The sequence below is a fragment of the Sebastes umbrosus genome, chromosome 12 (genome assembly GCF_015220745.1).
Source record: "Sebastes umbrosus isolate fSebUmb1 chromosome 12, fSebUmb1.pri, whole genome shotgun sequence".
NCBI classification, from domain to species: Eukaryota; Metazoa; Chordata; class Actinopteri; order Perciformes; family Sebastidae; genus Sebastes; species Sebastes umbrosus.
Window position 1 is genome coordinate 23,162,308 of NC_051280.1, and position 7,059 is coordinate 23,169,366.

Sequence of the window (7,059 nt, forward strand, 5' to 3'; positions counted from 1 at the left end):
TTGAGAGTTTGAATGTTAAGGTTCCTTTTGAAAGTCTCTTTTTAAAGAGTCTCTTGAGGCCTCTGTACGCATATACAATATCCACCCACTGAACAAAACACTGCTGACAGCCCAAATAGACTGCGACTCCTAATGAGGACAAAACACAACAAAGGTGTCCGTCTCATAGAGCCGTGCTTTCTTTTCACTGTTTGGAGATTTTCATCAAAGCATCTCAGCTCAAGCAGGTTTGGTTCTGCGCCCGGAGCCGTGCGTTGTATGAATTCAACAGGTGTTAAAAAGGAAGGTTGTGTTGGGGGAGAGAGGCTTGCATTAATTTAAATCTATAGCTCAATCAGTTTTTTGTCTCTCCTATAGATTTTTCATGAGCTTTACACCTTTGTGGGTATTCTGATGCCGTCACTTCTCTTTTTCCATTTCTTTTGTTTAATAAATCATACATTATAAATATCCCTACTGCTCATAGACTATATTATATTTTCATGAGTAACTATGATAAATAATTCAGTAGACTAATTCTCAGATAAAGCTGCGCTGTGCAAATGGGGCCCCTATGGTGCATCTTCTTTTTAAATCTCTGACGAATCCCACCGACTGCGCCTCCTGAGCCTCAGACTGCGCCTGTAGGGCATATCCGGTGCTGAATGTCCTGTTATCCAGGCGCTTATTACGCAGAGATTGAGAGTGCAAAATAAAGGTAAAAGACACCTCATATTTGCTCTACGTGCTGTGAAAATCTGGCCGTAGGTGTCTTGATAGCATCGCTTTGTCTTCCCTTATGTTTAGAAAATGTGAGTCACTGAACTGAAACACGTCGGCAAATTTCAGTTCTGTTGGGGGTTTTAGTTTCTGCAGCTGTAACTGTTAAACAATGGTGGAAAAAGTATTCAGATCCAAATCTTTACTTTATCTTTACCTTACTTAAATTTGTAGTATTATGTATGTAAGTAATGTTAGCAGAATAATTTTAAAGGGACAGTGTGTACGATTTGGCGACACCTAGTGGTGTGGTTGCAGATTGCAACTGAGTACCCCTCCGCTCACTCATCCCTTTCCAAGACTGCGGTAACGTGAGCCGTCGTGTGCAAAACCGTGGTAACGCCTTCCGCCTCGCTCAGAGGTCATCCTTACCATAATAACACTACTTTGGGAGCAACGAAAGTCAGACGGTATCATGGTTTTACACTCTGCGGCTCACATTACCGCAGTTTCACAAGTATTTCAAAGCACTATGGTGGCCTACAGGTAACGTCTGGCTCTTTCTAGAGCCAGTGTTTGGTTTGTTCGTTCTGTGCTACTGTAGAAACATGGCGGAGCAACATGGTGGACTCCATGAATAGGACCCACTTCCTATGAAAGTACAAGTACCTCAAAATTGTACTCGAGTAAATGTGCTTTTTTTACATCCCACCACTGATTGTAGTACATTGTTGATGCTGTGAAAAAAGCTCTGAATGTAATTAGGTGGTCAGTTAACGGGAAAATGCAGCTTTAATCAAACTAAAACAAAGATTCTGAAAAAACTGACATCTTAGACGTGCATGTGAATTTTAATATAACAGACACATCATGTAGTGTAAAATATTACACACATGGCCTAACTACTAATATGATGTAGCGTAAATAATTTAATAAATATTCTATAATTGGTACAATAAATAATAGTGGCATAGTGTCTTCACAGTATAGGCAGGCCTACAATAACATAATATTTCCTATAGGCAGCCAAAGGTTTATACACACACACACACACACACACACACACACACACAGGTAGCAGTAGCAGATAATCTAATCGGTGGAAATGAAAGAATTCATCATATCCAATGAGAAGAAGGTCTATCTAATGGCAGACTGTGGTGAATGTTGTGGTTCTCTGTCTCTGTCGTGTGTAAGTGGATTCTTCTCCTCCTCTCATGGTGCGATGCCTCCTGGGTGTGTGTCCGTGTGTGCGTCAGCGGCTCTGATGCCCACACATAAAAATACACTCTTTTGCTCTCTCTCCACACACACACACACACACACACACACAACCTGAGGGACACATGGCCGCCCACACTCTGAGCAGACATAGAGTGGGTTTAATAAGGTTTTCTTTACAGTAGAAGTGTCCTTGGGGGGTACGTGCAGTCTGGAAGATGCTGAGATGTTGATACTCAAACATTCATTATGTGGCTGTAAAGGGAGAAGGCTGATATATGTGGAAACCACACAGGCAGGTTTTATGGTGTTAATGGTTCGACTGGGCATCCCAGTTGCCACTAAGCAATGACGCTCAAGAGGAAGATTTTCTCTGCGTATTACATAGAGAACACTACGATCAATCTTCTGTCTCGAGGGGACTGTGCTATTGATCAGCATGTGATGCATTTGCAATCAAAAAGTCACAGTGCTTTATTATGGGCTGACTGCTGACATGCAATTAAAACGATTCCTTTTGTTTCAGTGTAATTTCACATCATGTGATCTGTGGTTTGAGTTAGAATGCAAATGGTCTCAGCCGTGACCTTTGCAGCTAAAAATGGGAAAAAAAACAAATCAACAGGTTCTGTCTGTGTGACAAACACCAAACACCTAACAAAGAAAGTGCAGTCTTGTAGTCCCATCAATTCTTATGCCCAAGGCCTTTTTTGGCTAAATGTTGGAAATCTTCACAGCCTGCACAGGTGAGAAGACAATGAGCGATCATACGCTCACAAATGTTGGAATCTGAAGCAATTTGTATTTCAATAAATGTGTCATCATTTGGCAAAGGACAATTTGTGTATACAAGTGATAAAAGAGTAGGCTTATTCAACTGTTATCAGGCATTATCAGTCGCTAAAAGCACCATAGATTTGGGTCAATAGGGGCCTACTACACCCAATAGTAGGTTTTATCATCTGTTCATATGGTAGATCACCGAAAGAAGGTATAAAAGAACCTGACAGCGACCTCTAGTGACCGTAGTGATTATGACAGGAGCAGGAGCGGAAGTCAGATGCTGTAGTATAGACAGCGGGAAACTCATACGCGGTGGAGGTCAGGGCGATGAATGAAATAGGGCTTTCACCCAGGATACCAGAGTTCACATCCTGTGTGAAACCAACGATGTGTAGTTGTCTTTGTGTTCACAAGCGTTTAAGTTTCTCTTTCACTTTTGAAACGTAGTTGTTTTAAGCCAAAACACGATGTTTTTCCCTAAACTTAACTAAGTCGTTTTGTTGCCTAAACCTAAAGAAGTTGTAGTTTTGTTACCGAAACCTAAAGAAGCCTTTTTGTTTGTGTCAGAAACTGTTGCTTTTAAGTTAAGCTTTCACTTTTACATCGTAGAAGGCAAAGTAGGCCCCTAACGACCCACATCTATGGTGCAACCGATAACGCCTATTTAATGGAATGGTAACAGTCAAATTGGTTGCCAAATCACTCTCTTCAAACTTTTTCTTTCTCTAAACGGAATCAGACAAACCCACGCACAGGAGGCCCACAGTTGTTTTGCAAGACGGGTCTGCAGTTGAGAATTACCTGTTGAAAGACATGACTTCAGTGTTCCCTTGAATAAGTAAGCTTGAATAAGTCTGGCGGCGACTTTGCAAAAATGTGTTGCGTTTAATCAACAGTTCATAAAGAAACCAATTTATTTCTGCTGAGAATATTTGCCTCCAGTTCACAAGCAAGAATGAATGTAGGACTAACAAGATGTGCGTCAGTTCTGCAGCAGCACAAAAGAGAAAAAGAGTGCACGAGGAGAATGGAAAAGAGATTAAATGAGCCTCTCTGCTTCCTCCCATCATTTAGTCACACACTCCTGCTCCTGAGGGCTTCATAGTTTCCTTTCTGGGGGAAGTGAAGGAATGAGATGTGGTGATGGCTCCACGTTGGTGACGTCTGCTGTAATGTGATGGTGACGCTTTCCTGCCTTTATGCCGTCACACCGCTGGGTGCTGGCGGTGGTATTGCACCGCTGCGATGTCGTCTTCTGGCTTTATTTGATTTTTCTTCTTCCACCACTGCTGCCTCCCGCACCAATCACACTGTGCTGCTTCTGCTGCAGCCTGCCAAGCTTATTACACCAGGGAGCTAAGGCTCATTTACTTTGTCTACAATACTTCTTCTTCTGCTCTCTGATCTCTCTCTTTTGTTCCACTCCTCCAATTCAGTCTTTGAATTTTTTATTTTTACTTTCTTTTCTGTTAATACTCCCACCATTTGTAGCGAGGAAAAAGTTGTTTTTAATTGTGTTTAGTGCTGTTTGCTTATTAATATAGTTGTTGTTGTTTTTTTCCCCCTGTGGGTATGTTATGGAAAAGATGCTTGTTGATTTGAAAATCATCTATGTGGTGTATTGTGTGATAAACCAACTCCAGGGGCGACACACATCTGTTCCTCCCACATACACAAACACTATTACTTGACCATTGTTTTGTCATGAATGCTATCATCCCACACATGCCCGGCTACATGTCAGTGTAGGTCAACTGTGTGCAAGAGCATGTATATAATGCGTCCCACACAGCTTTGCCTCATGTTAAGGAGCCTTGAGCTCACAGTTAAGTGTGAGTTGTGAACTCAGTGGCCGCCTCTTCACTGGTTGAGTTGTGTCTAAGTGAATAAATGTGATATATGATATTGCAGATATGGCATTATGGAATGACAGAAACACATCCACATTTAACTAAAAACTGTGCATGGAGGGGCTGGTAGTTCAGTAGTATTTTGGAGATGCTAGACGTGTTATCCAAAGAAATTGACATAAGAATATATAATCCATATAATCCACTTTCCATCTAAATTCAAATGTGTCTGAGTGCTTGTACTCTTGTGTTTGTAACGAGTAATTTCATCATTAAGACCTCCCCCCACTTTCTCTCTCTCAGTGGAGACGATAACTGGCTCGGCGTGCTCAGACGGAGTGCAGACATCAGCGCTAATGGTCCTCCACACTGTTTTCTCATCATGTATCAGGTGGCTGCAGGATATTAAAACATTTTTATCATGTGAGCCGCTACTAATACCAACATAAAACCACGCTCACCACGCACAGATCTGTGCCAAGTTTTTGAATAACAGATGTTTAATATGTCGGCGTGTGTTGTGAGGTGTGGAAATACTCGTCTGGGGTATGTAAGTGTGTGTGTGTGTGTGTGTGTGTGTTTGTGAATGTACACAGATGCAAAAGTGTGTGTGAGCGAACAATTAGTACTCAAATTCAAACACACTACGAGTTTTTTTTTATTATTTTAATTTGAAATCTTGATGACATTTTAATGTTTGTCATGCGTTACACTCTGTGTATTAAAGTAAAGGCATGTTATAGTTATTCACAGCTGTCTCAATAGCGAGGCTGAGTAATCGTATGAATCAGTGGTGGGCTTATAGTTTCATTTCACACAAGTACTGCACCTGATGAGTTTACTCAGCAACACCTTGAAACACAGAGGAGAAATCAGCAGCTGCAGTGTTTGGTTGACCCTTGACCCACTCTGCTGCTGCAGACATCTGTATCTGACGATAGGCAATACGCTCTTTAAAGGAACAGTGTGTAAAATTTCGGGGGATCTATTGGCAGATACGGAATATAATATTCATATTTCATTAGTGTATAATCATCTGAAACAAAGACTTGTTGTGTTTTCGTTAGCTTAGAATGAGCCCTTCATACCTACATAGGGAGCGGGTCCTCTTCACGGAGTCCACCATGTTGCTCCGCCATGTTTATACCGCACGGACAAACCAAACACTGGCTCTAGAGAAGACCATTCACGTTTTTACGCTACCTGAAGGCCACCATAGTTCTCCGACAGGCTTGGAAAGGGAGGGGTGAGCGGAGGGGTATTCAGTTGGTTGCAATCTGCAACCACACCGCTAGATGCCACTAAATCCTAAATACTGGTCCTTTAATATCCAATGACAATTAAATGCCACAAAAATGAATGTTGCCTCATTGTTTGCTTGTGAAGAATTGAGGAAGATGCTCACTCTTCATTTAGATTTGTGTAGTGATAATGTGATTCAGTGAAGTAATGGTGATGTATCACGTTTATAGTCACTGTTCAGTTGTCCTACTCTTGAAGTGGACATTAAAGTGGACCAAGTTACACAGAAGCTTTCCCCCGAGCTCAAACTTTACCTGCCCAGTAAATACATTACAAGTTCACTGTCTTACCAGGAATTAAATGTTTAGATATTAATTTTTGTTAAACTACATATTAAGACATAAGAGGCAAGTAATGCTGTGAACAGGCAGCAACATAGTTTCCTTTTTAAAAAATATTTCATGAACTTTTGTCACAGAAAAATTCTGCACCTGCTTGTCCATCTACAGCGGGCAATTCTTGCTTATTGTCTTTTTCTGAAATATAGTTTTACCTTGAAAAAAAGTCTGAGCCAATACACGTCTGAGACTATACAATACAAAAGTTTATAATCCGTGACTGTCGTCAGTATTATGATGAGTTCATCTGTGAAACTTAAGCTATTTGACTGCTGCTTTCCCCCTCATACGGGGCCGCCCACTGCTCACTCAGGTATTATATTAATATGACAATCATCAGTATTATTAGCATCGTCTCACCACGACTTTCTTCCAGTGAAATCCCCCAAACAACATTAACTACTACCTCCGCAATCTAGTCTCCCACTCTCAAGCATTTAACGTTAATCCCATTATGGTGTCCTTAAAGTATCCGTTTCACACAAGTGAGCCAGAGAGAGGAAGAAATCACATTATCCACACGATTATGTCAAGATCAATGAAACTAGAAGGTTTAATAAAACTAAAACTTGCCACAGGAGGGATGGATTTCATATCTCTGTAATATAGCAGACGGAAACAGTCACATTATCTTCCACTGTGTGCAATGAAAACAATATCATGGTTTTTTATAAGGGTATATCGACACTATCGAGGTAATTGCTTAAAAAAAAAGACAAAACACACACAGCCATGGTTTAAAGAAGGTTAAATTACATAGACAGCAGGCAGTGTGTGGGATGTCGGCATTGAAAGGTACAACGTCCAGCATTCAATGAGTTGGAGGTTACAAGAGTTGAATTTTAGAACAAAAGTTCACTGATTGT